Raw genomic sequence first — 13,875 nt, 5'->3', positions numbered from 1 at the left:
GTCTGCGGACCATATCTGCAGGCATCTGCAGCAGAAGAGGTGGACCAAACATCTGCAGACTGTAAGAAGAAGACTGTTTGTTTTTTTAACTAAATGAGCAATTTTTTGTTCATTTGTTAAATAAACGAATATCCTAACAAAAGTTTCATCAATGTTCGGTTCATATACAGGCCTACTTAAGTTGATTATGGGATTAAATTGCCTGGTCTGTTTTCTACTACTACTACTAGAAGCTTGTGTTCATGAACCAAATATGTGTCTGCAATGAACATATTTAAAATCAATGATATATAAAAAGTGAGAGATTGATTGATACCATCAGCAACAGCCATCTCGATATCTTCCATGGTTATAAGCCCCTTTTCCATAGCTTCCTTCTGGTCCTGTTCAGTAGATTATTCAGTTCAACAAGCTAATTTAAACATGGTAATAATGAATTAATAATACATAAATAGTGAATGAAAGAATAATACCCGGCGCCATTTCTTCATGAGCTTACGCTTACGCTTGCCGGAAATAGTGGTGTTTTGGGGCTTATGTTTCAGCTTTCCGGTAAGAGGGTCACCGTGCGCCGCTCGCTTACGGTCGGCGATGGCGGCTCTCCGCCGCTTCTGTACCACGTTGAAGACGGCCATCCCGATATCTGCTTCTCGGTGACTAGGGTTTCAATTGGGCGTCCATGGTTCCTTATTTGTATTGTCGATGGAATAAGTTACACAATTTCCCCCTCATGTATTACGAGTGAAGTGTCTGATGATGAAGGAACAAAGAAGAAGAAGTGGAGAAGAGGTGAGAAGTCACATGTACAAGACTTCTGGGAGAAGAGGGCGCGCAGACGTTTTTTAATGAAACGTCTTCGGAAAACAAACGCACTGCAGAGCCCAACGTCTGCGCGCCCTCTTCTCAGTGCAGACAAAAGTGGTCAGGAAGAGCTTTTGAGGAAAAACAAACAGCACCTATGTCTACTCACTATCCATAGATGTAGATGTTACAAGAGGTGTACAAATCGACTTTTTGTCCAACTCGGTCTAGCTTTTAATCAGGTCGGGTTAGGTCAAAGAAAGCCAGAGCTGATTTTTGGTGAACAGGTTCGGGTTCCAACACGGTTTTTGAGGGGAGAAAGGATTTAGTTTGGCCAATTTGAAGTCAGGTTTTAACCGGTTTGGTACGAGTTTGACCGTTTTTAAACTGGTTTCAAAGTATAAAGTTACAACCGTTTTAAACCCTACGGTTTAGTCCGAGTTCTAACCCCAGTTTTTTTTCTGTAGCTTGACTAACGTATAAAACACTAAAAAAATAAAAGCTACGAAGCCTCTCGTTTTTAACAAATAGTGACAAACTTTCGCCTCCCCTCTTTGGGTTTGTATATCCGTATATATTTCACATAAGAAAATATGTTTTCCACTATTAATTAACTTCATATGCAAACATGAATACCCATCTTTTGGTTACACAATGTCACAATGTAGACTGAATTAATAATCTCGTAGACTCTAAAATGTTGCATGCATATGATTTGTTTAGAATATTAAGGTGTGAAAAAATTGCAACAAGGCAAAAAAGAAATAGGATTAAAACCGGTTGAATCAACAATATAGAGAGAATTAAAAAAAATGTGAAAGTTGTGATTGTAATTTATAAATGATAATAGAATGTACAACATTAACATTTATACAAGGGTGGCTTGTGGGACAGCGAAAACAAGTTAGGAATTTAAGCCCACACTTAATTAAGATCTTCAAGTTCAAAAAAACTTTATATATAGGTATATTATAATGGGTAAAATAAACTCAAAGTAATGTATTGGTGTGGTGGTAGGCTTGGTTGTTACTAAAGTATAGATTATGAGTTTAAAACTTGTAATAAGCAAAAAAAAATTTCTTAACAATTGTGATAAAAAGACCACAAAATCTTGTTTCGATTTAGACCTCCACATTCATTGAGCCGGCCCCGCATTTATACAACATATTACATATTATACAATATCAATATGTTACCAAAGTAAAGTAACCACGTTTTAGCCCAACAAAACAAATACCCACTTTACTATGAGGGTGTTTGGCCAAGCTTTTTTATAAAGCTTATAGCTTTTTAAAGTTTTTTTTTATAAAAGAAGCTTAATTTGGTATTTGGTTTAGCTTTTTAAACTTATGCTTATTAGCTTATATAAGTTAATTTGAAAAAGCTGACACGTTTAGTGAGTCTCTAATCCACGATTAGACTAGGTTGTTTATTATTCAACTAAAAATAGTTAGTGAGAACATAGGTTTTAATAAAATAAGTTTTAAGTTGAAAGCAATCCATATGTGTTAAGTTACTTTGTATACTTTGTGATTACAACCAAACCTCTGACACGTTTAGTGAGTCTCTAATCCACGATTAGACTATTATGTTTAATGTTTAACGATCGTCGGATTCTGAACACACAGCCTCTACCTAAGGCCTGCGTGGGCGGGTCGGGCCAATAGATCTATCATCATACTACCACAGGCTTAACAAGTTAATGGTTGTACATGCGATTAAGTATACACTTGTAATGATCACACATAACGAATATTATGAAATAAAGCTTGATTCAAATAGCATGTAAAACAAGTTGATTATGCATGTTTCCACCCCGAATTATAAAACGTTTAAAAGCAGGTAAAAGGGGCTATGAACTCACCTTCGTTGATGAATTGAGACTTGTAACGCTTTTGTTTAGAGCCCTAATGATCAAGAAAGTTGTTAGAATGTGACCCTATTTCGGTGGAATAGAATCTCCGACCTCAGGTTCCCAGGAAAAGGTAAGTGGGTCCATTCACGCCCGGACACGCCACTTGGTTTTTCCTTAGGCCGTAGCCTTGGTGACAGAACCCTTGGTTGAATATCTATAGACTTGGTGTTTGTTTGGAAGTACAATTGGATTTTAGGGTTTTCAAGTGATACTTTATGGTTTAGGGTTTTAGATTATCTTTTCCAGAAAAGAATAGGTTGTTTATTATTCAAGACACGAATTTTTAAAAATAGTAAACCTTTGAGTTAGATTACGAAAATTTTATATCTTGTAACCGTATGAGATTTTTAACATATATATTTTTTATAAGATTTAAGTGTTTATAAAAAAAATATATAAAATTCATAGACCACCGAAGGGTCTGATTCTGAGTCAGTTTAGTAGAAAAATCACTAAAAATCGATACTTTAACAAATTGAGGAGATTCCAGTTGGATAATTTTTATAATTAGAAGGTCTACAATATATCCAAAAATTGGGTCATAATTCGTAAACATGAGTGAGTTATGACATTCGTTTTGAGGCTATAGTTATCTGTTAGGATTTTCAGCAAAACCCTTTGTTAAAGAAAAATAATAAAAACGCTTTTAAAGTTTATAAAATTTTACACCAAAAATTACAGAGATACTAGACACATAAAGAACCAATTTAGGCTTTTGAAATTCGTGATTTGGATATATTATGACCGAGATCTAAGCGTTGAAATAAAAGGTTTTTCTGCAGAATGAAAGAACAAAACATTAAACGGAAAATAGAACTTATTAGGAAGGAAACGAGTTGTGAATCTTTGAGAGGATGATGATCACGAATTTTCAACCTTGGGGCTTTGGAATATGCAGGTTTGGAATGAATTTTAGGGGTGCTAGGGAGTTCTATTTATAGGGGTGTTTAGAGAAGAGATTATGATGAATTAGAGATAGAATTTGACTATGACTTGAATTCAAATTTGGATAAGGCTAATCTTGGAGATCAAGAATAGAATATTCTAGAAGGTTATTCTTAATTTGAATTTAAAGATATAAATAAAATTACTTTAGGATAAAATTGACAATGACAAATATTAAATCTAGGCATTCCCGGTTAAACGTGTCACGTTAACGATTAACCATGTATAACTAAATGTGCATAGAAACATGTAATTGTGCATATGAAAATAATGTTAATAACTAGAAATAAATAATATATGATTCCATAAGAATATAGATGGTGAACTAATACACGGACCTTATTAAATACGAGTATAAAAGACTAGTGATTTCATGCATGAAAATGCATAGGTGTTACATTAACAAATAAAAAACAAGTTAGTTTGTTTTAAGGGGGTGTTTGGGATTCCTTATTTTCATTAACTTATAACTTATAAACTTTTTAAAAAGTTAATAAGGTGTATAAGGTGTTTGGCAAAAAATAAGACCTTATGGGTTTTAACTTATGGAGAAGGCAAAATAAAGGGGTTTTGAAAAGTTAGGAATTTGTAACTTATTAACTTAATGAGTTTGATTTACCTATTACATCCCTCAAACCCATTACACTCCTTTTAAAAAAGAGTGTCCTTTTTAATCATTTTAGCTTTCTCCAACACATAAGCTAATCCAAACATTTTTTTCAAAACTTCTTTTAAAATATTTATAAGTTAACAAGTCCTTTTCCTCTTAAATAAGCAATCACAAATACACCCTAAATTAAATAGCCTACTTTAAACTAAACCTATTAATCAATGAGCCCAATAACCAACCATCAAACCACCCCCACCACCCCCCCCCCCCCAAAAAAAAAAAAGGAAAAGAAAAGGATGATTATATCTTTTTATTATATGATTCTGGTGACCTAAAAAAGGATTTTTTTAATAGACATCTTAGAGCATTCTTATCCAACCCCTTATTTAATGCGAGGGGTGTTTTTATAATTTAGAGAGTGATTCAGGGTGTTATGAGTGAAAAGCTTTTATATTTTAGAAAAAATAGTGATTTTTCTGTATATTTGAAAAGTTATTGTTTCTCCTATAATTTTTAAATATATTTTGAGAGTGGTTGTGGGTGAAGGAAAGAGAAAAGATAATGATAAAAGGTATAAAAAATATTATTTAATTGAAATTGAGAGAGAAAATATAGTGACTAATAGTGTAATTTTTAATTTAGGGATAGAAGGTGGGACGAGAATGCTCTAAATACCCAAAAATTTCTGGTTTCCATGAAAAATATTTCTAAGTCTTCCACCGCTTAAGCATGTGTTTGTGAAGGTGCATCAATTCAAGCCGTTAACCACTAACATTAAATGTTCATTTAGCCTGGTTACAAATAGACAACCATTACCAATAATTTACCAAGGCATATGCTTTCTATTAGAAAACTCTATGGTAGATTGGTAGGGGGTTTTGACAATGGTACGCAAACAAAATGTTTTTTAACTAGTACACATAAGGACCTAGGGGAAAGAAGTTATGGTTCAGTAGTCACAAATAGATATTTTCCTGAGAGTTATAGCTACTTATCAGTTTTGTAAAAATAAAATTTATAAAAACAAATTGATATTTTTGAAATGATTGATGTTCGATATTTTATGCTTTACAACAAAATTACGTAAATAAGATTGATTTTTAAATGATTTGATATGAGATTTTAAACATAAAAATAGACATTAAGGACTACATTTAACATCATGATTTCAAGGTGATCCTAATATTTTAATAGGGCTGGATCATAAGGTATGTTGGGTGTGCGATGATACATGATTTAAAATTTTTGAAGACCAATATTTCTTTTGTGTTTATATATCTGTATAAACTATTTGGACCGAAAACTATAACAATTTCTATGTAGCTTAGATGTGTTATTTACTATTATATATGTGTTTGATCATTGTCTTTGTTTCATACGATTTAATCATTTTCTTTGTTACATAAATCTGATGCTTATGCTTATTTCAAAAACTTTGTCATAATGGTTTCGTTGAATATCAATTTAACTCCAAAACTGAAATAGACTTTGGTGGTGAGCAGTTCTTGCACGATATCCTTTGGTTCGTTTGGGGAATCCGAATACCGTGGCACTCAGCCTATTCGTGTCGTTAAAATGGAGTTCCCTAGGTTTTTGGGGGTGGACATTGAAGGTTGGATATACCATTTTGAATAGGGCCGTCCAATTTGAATAGGGCTGTCCAAACCGCTTAACGCTCGAACTCGCTCGTAATTTGCTCGGAAAATGCTCGCTCGTTTTTCGCTCGATTGTAAACGAGCCGCTCTGCTCGGTTCGGTTTGTAAACGAGCCAAGCAACGAGCAAAGGTATGCTCGGTTCGGTTCGGCTCGAATATTTTTAATTTATTTTATATATAATTATATATGAACAAATATATGAATATATAGACAAAACACATAAAATATAAGTATACAATTTTTTAAACCCTTTTAAATTTTTCCTATTTCATCAATTTTATAGTTTTATTAATTCGATTCAAGTTTTCAGAATACTAAAAGTTTGTTTACATGTTCATTATATCTCACTTCAAACTTCTTTCTCCTAAAAATTTACAGCCTATTATACGTTTGTCTAAAAACTACTAATTTGTTTACAAAATATATTATTTACAACCTTCAAACGTGTTTCTTATTGAAAATTTTAAAGTAAAAAAGAAATAAAAATGCTCGAAATCGCTCGATGTTAGATCGAAAAATGCTCGGTTCGATTTTTGCTCGTTTCATTTTTCGCTCGATTTGAATTTCAGCCGTTCGGTTGTAAACGAGCCAAGCAACGAGCAAGCCTTCGCTCGGTTCGGCTCGGCTCATGAACAGCCCAGTTTTGAATGTCAACAAGACTCTGGTTAATATGAATCTCAGGTTTGCAGTTATACATCTCGAGGGGGATGCCATCAAGTGGCATCAAGTATATATGAAAACTCACTGGGCTATCGTGACTGAACTACCATGGGAGGACTATGTACGGCCTATTTCGGCTCGTTTCTCTAACGCCATGTTTGAAGATGCAATGGGAAAAAATAGCATCTCTCTTTCAAACTAATTACGTCAGTGGCCAACAAAAGTAATAATTCGGGTTTTGATCGCTTGCTTAACAAGGTTACCATTTGCAAACCATATGCCCCTAGCCTATTGTAAAGATGTTCATTGTTCTTGGAACTTCGGTTCAATTTATTGTCTTTTGTTAATCATGAGTCTCTCGAGCCATTGATCGCATCCGAAACTGCATCAGTTGGTATCAGAGCCAGGTTCATGAGTCTAAAATGATGCTGAATCCACGGCTTTACTCAAATGGTTCACAAAACTCATAGTTTATTCATAAACAATTGCTAGTCGAAACTGCATCAGTTGGTATCAGAGCTTTTGGTTCTCAAATGGCTCGACGTGGTGGTGAATACTTGCTTGATCGTAGAGTCGCCAACCGGCAACAACAGAAGTGTTTTCTATTCACGTGCTTGTGGAGAAGATCGATTTCCTACTCGCAGAGTTGCCGACCGAGGCAGCGGTGGAGTCTGTTCCGACCCACGGGATCTTATGAAGATCCAACGACTCCGATAACGAGTCCGCGATCTTGAAAAGAAAGAACGGCTCTGAAAACGAGTCCGCGATCTCGAATTACAAAGGGAGATGAGCAAGAAAGAAACCGAATCGGTAACCATCGTCAGGGACGGTGCGAACGAGGAAGAGGAGCATCTTTCGTGCTATTTCCACTCCCAGTTCTATGAGCCGACTTTTCCCGAGGGCGAGTCGCAAGATGAGCCTAAGGTCTATGAAGACGATTTTAACTACGATTCTCTGCCCTTATATGGTGTATATGAGGATGAAGAATGGTATTCTTGGATAACTGGTGGTGAATCAAGTTCCAAGACTTGTAATGATGAAGATGGTGGCGCCGTGGCGGTAACATTACTGTTGTGATAGGCGGTCGGATGGCTAGCGGTGGAACTGGATGGCAACCCATGGTAATTCTTTTTTTTATTCCAAAAGAAACGGGTTCTCAAAAGAAAACAGATTTGATTAAATATTCAAACGTTAAATCTCCTATTTTGGAGGGTTTTCGAAATATAATAAATATTGATGAAGATATATTGGTGTGTGTACGTATGGCACATGCATGAACCAATCACACATATGCTATCAAAGTATAATGCATTAAATGGTGACATTCATGAGAATTTTTGTGAAGTAACCACTTTTGTTCATAAAAACCCACCCAATGAAACATCTAGTGAATGAAACATCTAGTGATTTACATTATGCATATGGAGCAAATACGTCGAATAAAAAGTTATTTTTTAAGTTTCTACAACGTGTAAAAAAAGAAGATGATCTTTTCGACGTTCTCAAGACTCGAGGACGAGTCTTTTTCGAAGACAGGGAGAAGGAGATGGAGAGACCCGACAACCAAATAGAACCGGGTGGTACAAGTATAGAGTCGGGTGAGGCGGCTAGTGAGATTCAATTAGTTGAGCGGGTAAAATCGAGAGCAAACAGGAACCAATCTAATGCTACATTCGACCTTGGTGATATACGTTCAGAGTTGTGCGAGGCATTTTGCACTGTTGAATTGTTTGGCTATGTCATGAAGTTAATAAATATCAAGCACATTGATGTTCCTTTTGATCCAGGTGGCGTCGATTCCGAAGGCAAAACTCGAGGACGAGTTTTTCGAAGATGGGAAGTATGATTCAGAAGCATCTTTTAATTTAAATTATGATTTTATTATCTTTTAATATTTTGTGTTTATCTTGTTTCCAAGTTTATCTCATTTTATTTTAGTATAAGTTAGAGTTGAAGGTTATGTATTATTCAACTTTTTTTTAAGTTTATTGAAAAAGAACATTGTTCTTGGAACTTTGGTTCAATTTATCATCTTTTGTAAATCATGAGTCTCTCGAGCCATTGATCGCTTCCGAAACTGCATCATTTCGTTCCTTAGTGATACCATGTCGAAAAACATGCCGTCGGTAAAGAGCTTACGGTAAACGCTAGCAATTGACCGAGAGTATAACCGACGTATTATTGACGGTAAACATTAGCAGCTAACTTGACAATATCAACGACATATTAGTCATTAGCAATGTATAGTTACATAGAATTAAAATGTAACCCCTTGGTGATCTCATGAAAACCTCAAAACTACAATTTGAAAGATCACCAGGCTTCTAATAAACCGTATAAAATCAAAAATAATTTACAACAAATAAAATGGTTAAATTCGCTCTAAAACATTTTTGTTTTAAAAGTTAGTGGAAAAGAAATATACGTGATCACATGAAAAGAATGAGACCTCATTTTCATGTGTGATGCATTAGAGATATTTTATCTTTAATGTTTGTTTTAGTAAGATGGTAAAGGAGTATCATTAGTCTAGTCAGTTTTATTTCTCTCTCTTGTTACAATATATTTAAAAAACAGTGTTTGGAAACTATAATTAATAGTCAGGTGAGTCTTCTAAAGACGGGATATCAGGCGCTTATATTGATTTTGATATCTTAGGTCTTGCTCATTCAGAAACATTATTAAGTAGGAAACTCACCATTGTAAAAAAACCACATGTCAGGTTTCGAATCTAAGACCTCAAAATCCAAAGTCCTAGCCTATCACCCTATTATATTGGACTAGAAGGTCATATACTTTTTATTTGACCGACAAAGTTACACACCCTCTAATTCTACTTATAAAAGCATTTCCAGCTCATCCCCGTTTCCATCTTCATAATTATATGAAAAATCATTACAATTTTTTCTCATGCTCAATTAAATATGTAGCTTAGATGTGTTATTTACTATTATATATGTGTTTGATCATTGTCTTTGTTTCATAAGATTTAATCATTTTCTTTGTTACATAAATCGGATGCTTATGCTTATTTCAAAAACTTTGTCATAATGGTTTCGTTGAACATCAATTTAACTCCAAAACTGAAATAGACTTTGGTGGTGAGCAGTTCTTGCACGATATCCTTTGGTTCGTTCGGGGAATCCGAATACCGTGGCACTCAGCCTATTCATGTCGTTAAAATGGAGTTCCCTAGGTTTTTGAGGGTGGATGTTGAAGGTTGGATATATCGTTTTGAATGTCAACACGACTCTGGCTAATATGAATCTCAGGTTTGCAGTTATACATCTCAAGGGGGATGCCATCAAGTGTATTTGAAAACTCACCGGGCTACCGTGACCGAACTACCATGGGAGGACTATGTACGGCCTATTTCGACTCGTTTCTCAAACGCCATGTTTGAAGATGCAATGGAAAAAATAACATCTCTCGTTCAAACTGATTGCGTCAATGGCCAACAAGAATATAATTAAGGTTTTGATCGCTTGCTTAACAAGGTTACCATTAGCAAACAATATGCCCTTAGCCTATGGTAAAGATGTATAAAACTCAAGATATAAAATATTTAATGTTTAAGCGAGCTAAGACTGTTCAAAATCCAAACATCAAATCTGGAGTTTGGTTCTAGTCAGTACTCACAAAATGCAAGACAAACAAAAAAGTCTTCTGACCCAAAAGCTAATTTTGACCAGAAGATAGGTTAATTGGAAAAATACGGTTTTGACTTTTTTGAACCCTAAATGAGTCAAAGTAAACTTGGCTAGCAAAACCCTATCAATCGGTAAATTTGATCGAGTGCTTTTGTTAGTTAGATAAAAGCAAACATTTTTCATGAAGACAACTTGCCCGAAATGTTAGAGGAAAAGATGAGAAAGACGAGTCAAAGATTCTTGAGTATTGAAAGTCAAGCCAAAGGTTAAAGAACTTAAAAGAAATCACCAATAGAATACTAATTCTAGAAATTATTTTTATAAGTTAGTTTAAATAATAAAGTCCAGAAATTCGTTTATTGGTTGCAACAATCGTTAAAATGGAAAGAAATTATTATAATACAAAATTAAATTGATTACTTGTTTCCAAATATTTGTAGTTTGATGGAAAATGTTTTGACATGATGCTAAGGCATATTCTAGTTGTTCTATTTAAGTAATTCACGAAATCTAGCTTTCCAAAAACTTTTATTTTTGGCAATTATTACCCTGGAGTTCTAGAAATGTAATTTTTAGTTAAACTAGGCGATTTTAAGGGTTTCTAATAGTTGTTTGACGAGTTTAAATGTTATGAGTATATATAATAAGTTAAACAAAGTTAAATACTAATAAATCCAAGATTTTATAAATATGAAAGATCTTAATTACATTCCCGGTCCGGGTAAACATAAACGAACACAAATAAGAAAAATCCAAAATGTTACAAATTTCCCACCGAAAACAGTTCGCGAACTGTTCACTCGATGTCAGATTCGCTTACAAGCCTATTTATGGTTGAAAACTTTATGTGATAATGACGTCTTTGAATGCTATATGCATAACCTATTTTGAACAAATCAGAAGCTGCATAGGGGGACATGGTATCCAAAACAACGTTGCGGGATGTTGAGTTTGAGAAAATCTTACAAATATCAAAGGATATAAAGAGGATGCACCCTAGTAAGAAAGGTATGTATGTTTAACCCGTTAGTCATAACCTATTTGTGTATATGAATGTTCACTCTTAGCAACACATTATTTGTAATAGCAGAGCAAAGACATATTAGTTGCAGCAGAGCAGGATGTTCTTTGGCAGTCTCTTGAGATAATCAAGAAGGAGAATATATACCATCATCTTTAATACTTCTTCATGGTTTAAGCTTTGGCCTTTGGGTTTCCTAGGGTTATCCATCCAACCCAGAAGTCGTCTTCTTCTTCATCATGTTCTACGTCTCCAGATGTCTTCCAACTCTCCAATTAGGTACTTTTCAAATTATCCTCTTCTTTGTTGGTTCGTTTTGTTATTTATATAAATTATGGTTTGTGCTTGGTGATCGGTGTTGGATCTACGGTTAAAATAACTTAATAAATAATTAAAATAATGAACAACATAACGACACTACAGTGTATTGGTTAAGCTGAAATGTTGTTCATAACTCATTAGCTTGTGTTAATTTCCATTTATACATGAAGGATACCTGATTTTTTTTTGTTAATTATAATATGTTATCTAAAGTTTTAATATGATCTCCCACCTTGTGACATAGATTTGATCCGTTTTCGGGTTAGTGATTTGATAGTTTGAGCTTTTTTCATAAATTCCTGCACCTAACAATGATTATAGGCATAAGTTATAAGTATGTACTCGAGCCTTTAGTTGAGAGTACTTGTTTGGTTTAAACTTTAAGAAACTGCATTAGGCGCAAAGCGACTTAAGGCAGAGGCTCATCGCTGTAGTCTACTTAAGGCGCACATTAGACAGGAAGCGAGTACTTCAAACGCTTTTCTTAGAGGTGAGAAGGCTATGGATCTAGCGCTTTATACACCCCTGGCGACAAGCAAGCCATAAACAAGTTTAATGTAAAAATTGGGCCATTTCTTCTACATGATGAGCCTTTTCTCCCCTGTTTTCCAATCCACAATGAAAACCTGTTAAAAGCATGTAAAAAGGAATATTCAATCTAGTTTTAAACAATCAAAGTTAAATTTTTTTAACCAAGCGCCTCTGCCCCCACCTTTGACGCATGGCCGACTCCGAGAAAGCAAAAAAAATTTGGGGCCAACGCGAAAATTTTTTTGGGCATTAAGTAAAATGAGTGTTTTGTTAGGTTTAAACAATTTAATTTTTATATGAGCTTACTTGATTATAATTTGGGTTGTGTAAAAAAATTCTGTATAAAAATAGGATTAACATGTCTCTAATGCGACTAGATACTATAACCTTTTGGTTGAAAGTAATACCTCTTGGCCACTAGACTAAACTAATGGTTATGTAATTGAGTTTAGACATTAAATATAAATATTGTTTTTTATAAAAAACACATATTTTTTTTTAAAAAAATTTCGAGACTAGCGGGGTGTTGGGCCTGTGGCCGTCGACCACTCAGCCCCCCTTTGGGGCCGGCCCTAACGAATAGTGATTTCTAGTGACCGCTGCTTAATTACTGCACTACAATTGAATGATAAAGTGGCACACCTCCTTCGATCGTTCTTTTGAAGTTCAGCTTCTATTTCTAGCTCTTCCATAAACTAACTCTTTTAATGTATGACTACGCATAAAATATAGTTACTACTTACTGACTTACTATATTGTGAAGGTAATGTTACTATCTTCTTGTTAGCAACAGTATGTTAGTAACTTAGTATATTCTATTTCTATATTATATCTTGTTGATCCTGGCAGTTTGTATTTGGTAGCATGAATGATGAATGTATGATCATCTTGGTATTTGGTAGCATGAAATCATGAATGCATAAATGTAGGTTTACTGTTGCAGTGCTGCTCTTGATGGTTGCTATGTATTAATGGTTTGATATGAAATAATAATAGTTGAAGTCCTGAAGATATGTATTAATGGTATGAGATGAAATATAATAAAAGGAAAAGCATAAAGGTAGTTTCGATACTAGGATAAATGATAATACTATGGTAGCATACAAAGATTGTTTTGATACTAATATAATAAATATTGTTATAGCATAAAGGAAATGGCATAATAAATGCACGATTACTTTGATCTCTTACAGTCTTACACAACTTGAAGCATGAATGTATGAACTCTGATGCACGGGGACGGCTTGGAGGTTAGAGTACCGGTCCCGGGGACGGCGTGGGGACGGAAATGCGACAGAAACGCGTCGGAAACGTTTCCTAAACAAACCCGTTAAATGGGGACGGTCAACAAACGATTCCGAGACGTTTCTGTAGCCAATAGCATGGCGGAGCGGCCATATAGTATATTCCGGTGAAGAATTCCGGCACCGGAAAACCAATGAAGAAGAAGAAGCAGAAAGTGGGTGGCTGTGTGTTAGTTTCTTTTTAGGGTTAAATAAATTTATACATTAACCCTTGATCTTTCATTTGTTTACATTTAGCCTCTAAAACTTGTTAACTTTTACATAAAATGTTAAATTAGGTTTATGCATTTTAAAATTTAACCCTTTGTATCTAGACTAGTTTACATTTGGTCCTCAACTTATAATTTTATACATAAAATGTTTAAAATTGACTATATATATAGATAAAAATTATACATTTACTTATTTTTTAGTGATAATTAATTACATATGGTTGATATGGTTGGTATAGTTTTTTTTGT

The sequence above is a fragment of the Bidens hawaiensis genome, unplaced genomic scaffold (genome assembly GCF_021521415.1).
Source record: "Bidens hawaiensis isolate Kalapana, Puna unplaced genomic scaffold, B.hawaiensis_p1.1 tig00035148_1, whole genome shotgun sequence".
Lineage (NCBI taxonomy): Eukaryota > Viridiplantae > Streptophyta > Magnoliopsida > Asterales > Asteraceae > Bidens > Bidens hawaiensis.
The sequence above is the reverse complement of the archived record's forward strand: the minus strand, read 5'-3'. Positions refer to the sequence as shown.